The sequence below is a fragment of the Carlito syrichta genome, unplaced genomic scaffold (genome assembly GCF_000164805.1).
Source record: "Carlito syrichta isolate Samal-C Ts95f unplaced genomic scaffold, Tarsius_syrichta-2.0.1 Scaffold305639, whole genome shotgun sequence".
NCBI lineage: Eukaryota > Metazoa > Chordata > Mammalia > Primates > Tarsiidae > Carlito > Carlito syrichta.
Window position 1 is genome coordinate 1,048,198 of NW_007249735.1, and position 8,698 is coordinate 1,056,895.

General features: G+C 40.8%; 1 pseudogene; it reads left to right on the forward strand.

Moving 5' to 3' along the window:
- The first annotated feature begins 7,531 nt into the window (after nucleotides 1-7,531).
- LOC103264273 lies at nucleotides 7,532-7,843 on the forward strand (annotated as a pseudogene).
- The last annotated feature ends 855 nt before the right edge of the window (nucleotides 7,844-8,698 follow it).

The window sequence follows — 8,698 nt, forward strand, 5'->3', positions numbered from 1 at the left end:
ATCACAAATTATTCCTCGATGCCTCCCTTCCATACCCAAAAGGCAGAGTCCTTTCCTTTCCCAGGGAGAGTCTGGGTTCCTCAGTTCTGAAATAAAATCTAAACATATAAATAAAGGTACCTGGCCAGGTGTGGTGGCACAAATCTGTAATCTCAGCACTTTGGGAGGCTAATGCGAGATGATTGCCTGAGACCAGGGGTTTGAGCCCAGCCTGGGCAACTTGGTGAGACCTCCTCTCTACAATATATCAAAAAAATTACCCAAACGTGGTGGCTCACTCCTGTAGTTCCAGCTACTTGGGAAGATAAGACGGAAGGATTGCCTGAGCCTAGCAGGTCATCACTGGGGTGACCGTGAGAGTACACTGTCCTCCAACCTGGGCAACAGAGTGAGACTTCAACTAACTAACTAACTAAATAAATAAAGGAAACTGGGGACAAGGTGAGCCAACCCAGGGCTGCTGTTTCCTTGGGCAATGGAAAAAGAAAAGCAGATCTTCTGGGTGGAGGTTATTTCAGTAGGGCAGGCAGAGAGGTTCTTGGGCAGCTGTTCTTACAATTAGATTTTAGTTTTACTCTTGGACTTTTGGGACACACATATTTTCAACGCAATCCATGCAGTTGGAATTGAATTAATGCATTATGGCTATGACGTCACTGGATCCTTATGAGATGAGGTCAGCCATTGCCATTCAGGTGCATGAGGAACATGTCCTGAGGCCAGCCCTGGTCTCTGTAGTGAGCGGTTTCAGATGCCACCCAATACTCCCAGCGTGTCAGCCTTGCTAGTCACTGCTGCGAAAGCAAAGAGAATGGGTCTCAGCTCAGGGGTGACTGGGAGTCAGGCCGCTGTTTTAAGCATTTTTGAAAGTAATAGTGTGAATTAGGCCTTATCTACCACAATTCCTGGTCCATGGAAAAAATTGGAAACAGCCCTTCCATGTTACTTCTTTCTGAGGAATGGAATGAAGATTCATGTCTAAGAAGAGGGAGAGGTACCAGAGAAAGCAGATTTCACTACACTTTTCTTTGTTTCAGACACAAACAACTCCTGCAACAGTGACAAACGACTGCTGCAACAGTGAGGGGGGGGTTGTTTTTTATTGCTGGCAGGGCATGGGCGATTGTTCTATAGTAGAGTTAATTTTATTTTAGAAGTCACAGAAGAGTCAAAGAAGAACGTGTGACTACTCTAAGAAGACATTGGCTTCTGTGTCTCTTGCCATCTGTGTTCTGTTGTCTTCAATACTGTGATTCTTATAGGGCGGATGGGAAGGTAATTTTGCCTCCTGAGGACATTTGGTCATGTCTGGGGACACTTTTGGGAATTCTACCTCTAGAGGACATTTGGTCGTGTCTGGGGACATTTTCGATAATTTTGCCTCCTGAAGACATTTGGTTGCGTCTAGGCACACTTTTGGTAAATTTGCCTCCAGAGGACATTTGGTCTTGTCTGGGGACACATTTGATAATACTGCCTTCAGAGGACACTTGGTCTTGTCTGGGGACACTTTTGGCAATTTTGTCTCCAGAGGACATTTGATTGTGTCTGGGAACACTTTTGGTTGTCACAACTGGGCAGGGGCAGTACTGCTAGCATTTAACGAGCAGAGGCCAGGGATACTGCTAAAGATTTTGCAATGCATATGACCCACAGATATCCAGCCAAAAAGTCCATAGTGCTGCAGTCGAGAAACCCCACTCTATTAGGACACATTTTCTTCCTTCCATGACACACCTCCTCTGGTAGCAGACTCAGTGATCACATAAGGAAATGGGGGGATGACAGCTATGTTTTGTCATCAAAAATGAGCTCAATAGCTATTATCAGTTTTCTTAAAATTAATGTTATTTATAACAATAATATGACCTAGAATTTGTGTAACAGCTCATCCTTTCTTTTTAGTCTATAAAACCTTATAGAAAGGCCGGGTGCAGTGGCTCAAGCCTGGAATCCCAGCACTTGGGGAGGCCAAGGTGAGAGGATTGCCTGAGTCCAGGGGTTTGAGAACAGCCTGGGCAATTTGGTGAGACCTCGTCTCTACAATAAATCAAAAAATTAGCCAGGTGTGGTAGCATGCACCTGTAGTTCCAGCTACTTGGAAGGCTGAGGTGGAAGAATCACCTGAGCCCAGCAGGTCAAAACTGTGGTGGCCATGAGCATACCACTGCAGTCCAGCCTGGGCGACAAAGAGACTCCAACTAAAAAAAATCAAACAAAACAAAACAAAAAACTTATAGCCAGTAATAGTAAAGAAGACTTAATTCCAAATTTCTTTTATGAGTCCTAATGGTCCTCACATACATATGGACCAAACTCTAATAAAGTAATATCTAAGATGCTATCCATTATTTTAGTAGATATTGAGATAATTCTGCTGCTTTGCTCATGATTGCAAATAATGACACCAAGAATAATTTGACGGCCAGTGCAGTCTTTGGTTATGTATAACTGCTTTGTCGGTGCAGAGTAGTGCTTGGGCAGGGAGTAGGATGGGAGAACTGGGACCAAAGCATAGTTACAAGTAGGACATGTTATCTCCAATCTTATGTTACTTAAAAATTGGGGTGAAAATTGTATTTTATTCCCCCATATAACATTTACATTTCTAAATATCAACCTCCCATATGACCCACAATCCCCCTACTGAGAATATATCCTGAAGAACCCAAAATCACTCTATAAAAAAGATACCTGCACACGTATGTTTATCGCAGCATTGTTCACAATAGCAAGAACCTGGAAGCAACCATGCTGTCCATCAAAAGAGGACTGGATTAAAAAAATGTGGTACATATACACGATAGAATACTATGCAACCTTAAAAAAGAACGAAATCATGAATTTCGCAGCAACCTGGATGAAACTAGAGTCTATAATACTGAGTGACCTCTCACAGAAACAAAGATCCAAGTATCACATGTTCTCACTCATATAGTGGACCTTGAACATTCAATGTAATACTATAAGAAAATGACTGACAGTAGTGGGAAACTATGGGGGGGAGGGAGATGGGATTAATGGTAGTAAATATCTGTCTGGGGAAGGGGAAACACCTCTTATCAACAAGGGTACCTGAATGAAACATATTTTTATATCTAACCTTAACTGTACCCCACAATATCATAATAAAAAATATTGATTATAAAAAAAAACAATTGGACCTTGGACAATTACTAGTTTCCTGTTGGTCACCTCCCAGACTCATTTCCATCTTGCCTTTTAGATGACCAAAGTCCTGATTCTTTGACTGTTTTTCATAATTTTTACCATCTTATTTTTATGTTGTTGTTTTAGCTTTGCCTCCTTTGAACTTAATAAATGAGTATTAATGAAATTAAAATGAAAAGGTTAAAAAAAACAAACAAACAAAAAGCATTTACATTGCTTATTATTAAAAAAAGGATGCTTAAGGAAACCCTATTTATGTTGGGCTTTGAGTATTTGAGCATACTCACATGTACTTTTGGGGGTGAACTCCCTCAGTTTGAAAAGCACAATTATAAGGGGAAAAACCCAGTAAAAGAAAAGACAGAAAAACAAATGACTGTGGTTCCAAGGAAGGCAACTGGCATCTACGGAGTGTGTCTTTTTGTTCATCTGATTATTAAGTCTCCTCTGGAGTAGATGCCCTTTGGTGGGCATTTACAGCAGTCATGGTGTTTCACAGTCCATGAAGTTGATAAACATATGTTTTCCCAGATTTCCTTGTTACCTATCTCCCAAACATGGAAGACTCTGACCATCCAGCCAAAACATTAGTAACAGCCCATGAGTTAGTGTAGATCCCTACTTCTGGCCATCCCTCACTTTGGTCATAGTGGACATGTAGTACTCAAAGGGCTGCCCAGTGGAGGATTTCCTTTCACCTTGCGCTTCATGGTCACTCTGAGTGGGGTGGTACTGCTATAGTTTCCTGATTTCTGGTGGTATCAGCATTTCATGCTGAAATTTTTCTTCCTTATTCAATTTATCATAATGAACACCCTAGGAGGTCATTGGTGTGGATTAACAGACAGGAGGCAATTCAACTGGAGTTGGTGTTGAAGGAGTTCCTAACTTATTTGTATTTTTTGGAATTGCTTGAGTTTGGCTTCTTATATAGTTCTTTCAATTAGCATTCAACCAGAAAAGAACCAGTAAGCAATTAACATATAGGGGATTTGTTACAGGAAATTGGCTTATACAAAATGCGAACTGCTTGAGCAATCTCTGTATGGCTGTTGCATCTCTAAGTCCATAGAGCTGGCATTCAGGAAGTGGAGACCACGGGTAGACCGAAAGTTGGCAAACATGAACTGGAACATAAGGAGGATGACCAAAAACCTTTCACTGTGATGACCATTTATCACAGAGGTTAAAACACACATTTTTAGCCCAGAAGTCAGAAAAGTTAAAAGAGGATGTCGAATAATATAGAGTATTTGCAGGCCCAGATACTGCTTCATGCTAATAAGGTGAGTCAACAGTTCAGCAACAACTATAGTGCACTGCAAATAACTGCTTCTTTTTTATAGCCTTCTGAGTATCCCAAGAATCTCATCTGTGGCCCATCATGACCAAAAACATTCAAGAAAGAGATTTCAGGAAAATGTAGTTCAGTCTAACCCAGGTGACTCATTACAAAGCCTTTGTGATAACATTTCCTTTGGTGATAGATTGCTGCTTAGCATGTTCAAACTTATGATGAGGTGGGTCAGACAGCACTGTCTCATGATGGGAAAGTCAAGATGCTTGGTCACCTGATCTCTAAGGTGAGGTCTTCAGTCTTTAGCAAGGGCCAGGAGCAAGTCAGAAGCTGTTTCTCAAGAGGAGAATGGTTTAAATCTCCAGATTCATTGCATCTCCATCTGTAATTTATCTGACTGTAGACTTTCTGCTTTTTCTGCTTATCTAGGTTGTTCATATGCTAAGACCCAAAAGTACAAGATATTAGTCACGTGAGGATTTGGATCATGTTTGATATCCATATGTGTTAGCTGATAGAACTTTATATCTTGTTTTGCTCTTTGATAGGTCAAGTTCCTTTCATTGTTCCTTTTTGTTCTATATTTTCTCTTTTTTATGATTGATTTGTCAAGTTCAATAAAAGGTCTATTGAACTTTGATTTACCTTGTACTGAATTCTCTGATTCAATAAATTTTGGAACTCTTACAGGTATCCTTAATATTTATAGATTTTTATTTCATGCCTTTTTTTGTCCTGTATAGAGTTTTGCAAGAACTTTTCAACTGTCCTCCAAGTTGGTAACTATTTGCCTATTTTGATATGTAGTCTTTCTGAGATTTTTTATTTTGCTAATCATATTACTTTATTTCCAAGAGCTGACATTGAATCTTTGTTAAAAATAACTCATTCTTGTTTTGTAGATGAGATAGCCTCTCATAACTCTGAGGTTATTCATTATACTTCATTTAAATTTTCCATGTGTTTGCTATGTTAGCTTAATTGTGCATCACTTTTTCTATTTGTTGCCTGTACTTCTTTGTCAGAGTGACAGTTTTCTTTAAATATTCTGTTTCTTGCCCATGTACTCATTTTTAACTGAAAGATTTGCTGTTTGCACGTGTGTGATTATGTTTCTGTTTACTGCAGACTGTCTGCAGTGACTTTGGAGAAAGGGGTAAGATATGATTTCTGGTGGAGCGTTTGAATACTTTGTGTTTTGAGCATGAGGGATTCCTGTTCATCAGAAGTTACTGTTGGCACAAACCAGCCTTTCCAACCTGAGCATTCAAACTAACTGTTACTGTCTAGGGAAAAACTCTTCTGATGGAAGTGGAGGTGTGGAGTGAGGGGAAGATGAAGGCCGGATAGACCCAACTGGCAGTTCTAAATCCTCCAAATGTGTTTCTATAACCCTGATGACTTCCCCAGTTCCCTGGAACTGGACATCCGGACTTTGAGAGAGAATACCCAACTCTGCTCATTTTTCACAGTTCCTGTCTCCTCGGCAGTGTTTAGGGCTCTTATGTACTTTGTCAAACCAACCTCATTTGCCTTCCATCTTTTGGGAATTAGCCAGATTTCTAGTTTGTTGATTATTATTATTATTTAGTGTTGGTAAACAATTATTCTTCTGCACACACACACACACTTTCCCATTTTCCTTCATTTTTGGGGACTGGGGACAGGAGAGGAAGAGGTCTGTGATCTCAGTCTGCCATCTTGATCTAATTTGATTTGATATAATTCAAGTGATTTAGGTTGCCTTTTGTTATTCTATAATGTCTCAAACCACAAGTTATCCCAGGCCTGTTCATGTCAGATGAAATATTCAGTCTTACTGCTAAATGCACTAGAGATAAAGCTACTGGAACATAATGACTCATAGTAATGAGGTTTCATTTGAGGGTAATATGAACAACTGGGGACTCTTTTCTTTGCTGTCTGAATTTTGGAATGCTTTCACATTGAGAAAACAGGAGGCAGTGACTGGTTCCTTGGCTTTTGTTCATTCTCTAGCACACTGTCTGCTTGATGGATGTATTTTCTCATTGCTGGTGATAATTCTATAGGGGGTGATTCACCAGCAAACAGAGGCCAAATTAGTGCATTTTCCTCCCTTTACATACTCAGGCTGATTCGCTCTGCTATTTACTCCCAATGTCCATTTCCTCTACTCAATAAATCACTCTTTGATGAGAAAAAAGTACAAAATATTAGTCACGTGAGGATTTGGATCATGTTTAATTTAACACCAATGAAAAAGTTCTCTCCTTAATCCAGTAGCTGTCTGGAGCCACAGCCTGTGCTTGCCAAGGGTTTTGTGCACGCACTGTCTGAGGCCCAGACAGCTAGCTCCCAAACCAGCTTGGAGCTCAGAGGATTCGTGCTCAATTCCTGTTCTGGGCTGAGACACTGAGCCTGAGGGTTAAACTGTAAATCAAGAATGACTCAAAGCAACTACTCTGCTAAATCCAGTGATCTTCCTCTTTCTTTTGACTCTTCTATTCTTCCATTTTTCTATTCAATTGTTGACCAGACCACTTTGGGTTCAATGTTATACTCATATCAAAGATAAAGGGGCACAGGAGATCTATGAGAACCCCCAGATGCCCCATTACATCCATAGAGAAGAGATGGATAGCCTCTTCTCTGGGTTTAAATTAGATCCTTACATATCAGGAATCAAGGGGTAGACTATGGGCTGCCACTTACTCATCTCTGTGTTAGGTCTTGTCTACCCACACAATTAGTCAGAGAACAGGTTGATCATAATGATTAGACTGGTGTGTTGTGTGTGTGTGTGTGTGCGTGCGTGTGTGTGACCTACAATACATAGCAACCATTGCAAGAAACCAACCTTTTATCTATGGGAACCAGTTCTACAAGTCAGCTTACTATCTATGTCAGACTTGTAGGAAGTCAGATTCCTGTCTCTAGAAACATCGGAAGAAGCCAAATAATGACTCCTGTAACAATCAGCTTCAAATGGTCAGGACTTAACAATGGTCAGCTTCCCTAATTATTTCCTTGCTTCCAACTTAAGACCACCTTTCTTTCCATGCTGATAGCGCTCTCACAAACATGGTGAATGTTCCTAAAACCAGCCAGACTTTCTGTAAGAAGTGTGGCAAGCACCAACCCCTCAAAGTGACATAGTACAAGAAGGGCAAGGATTCTCCGTATGCCCAGGCAAAGCGGCATTATGACAGGAAGCAAAGTGGCTATGGTGGGCAGACTAAGCCGATTTTCTGGAAAAAGACTAAAACCACAAAGAAGATTGTGTGGAGGCTTGAGTGTGTTGAGCCTAGCTGCAGATCTAAGAGAATGCTGGCTAGTAAGAGATGTATGTGTTTTGAAGATAAGAAGAGAAAGGGCCAAGTGATCCAGTTCTAAGCATCATATTTTGTTTAATTATGAAGATAAAATTTTGAGGTTATGTTAAAAAAAAAGAAGACCAACCGAGAAAGCCCCAAATTCTCCCCTGACCAATCACATAGGATGTATCTGTCTAGTTAGCCCACCTGCAACTTACCTATGACAACAGCCTCCAGTCAGGGCACACCTGAAGCCTCCCCTTTTATCCATTATGTATAAAGCTCTCCCACTTCTTTGTCTGCCTTTGAGACTCTGTCAAAACACAAGTGATGGTAACTGACTCCCTTGCTATAGTAAGCTCTGAATAAATAGCCTATGCCTTTTCCCATTTGGTTGGTCTTTGTTTATTTCCACTGGATGGAAGAAGGTTTTCTTACTAATCCCATGTGCTCATTAGAGGTGCAGAGTAGAGGAGGAGTCACAGAGAGTCAGAAATTGGGGTGGGGGAAGGCCTGAGAAGCAGTTGGAGTGGCATTTACTTCTAGGAATCAGAATTCAGAGGAAAGGTCTCCTGGGTTCCACGTGGGACACACCAAGTAGTCCCTTGGACCTGAGCAGGGGGCTTTGGGGCTGCCAGTCTAGCAATTACACTGCAGGAACTGAGCCCAGAAGTCCACTATTATTTTGAATCTACTGTAACTATAAAATCTTTCTGGGCAACCCACTTTTGGGTCCCCTTTTGCTGCGGAGAGCTTTCCTATCTTCTAATAAACTGACTTGCTGAAAAAAAAAAACTTTCTGTCTGGGAAAAGGTGAGACACGCATAGCAACAAACATCTGGTTAAATATTTATCAAACTCTTAACATTTTCTAGACCCTTGCGCTTAGCACAAGGGAAGAACCAATGAACAAAATAGGAATCTCACAAGCTTT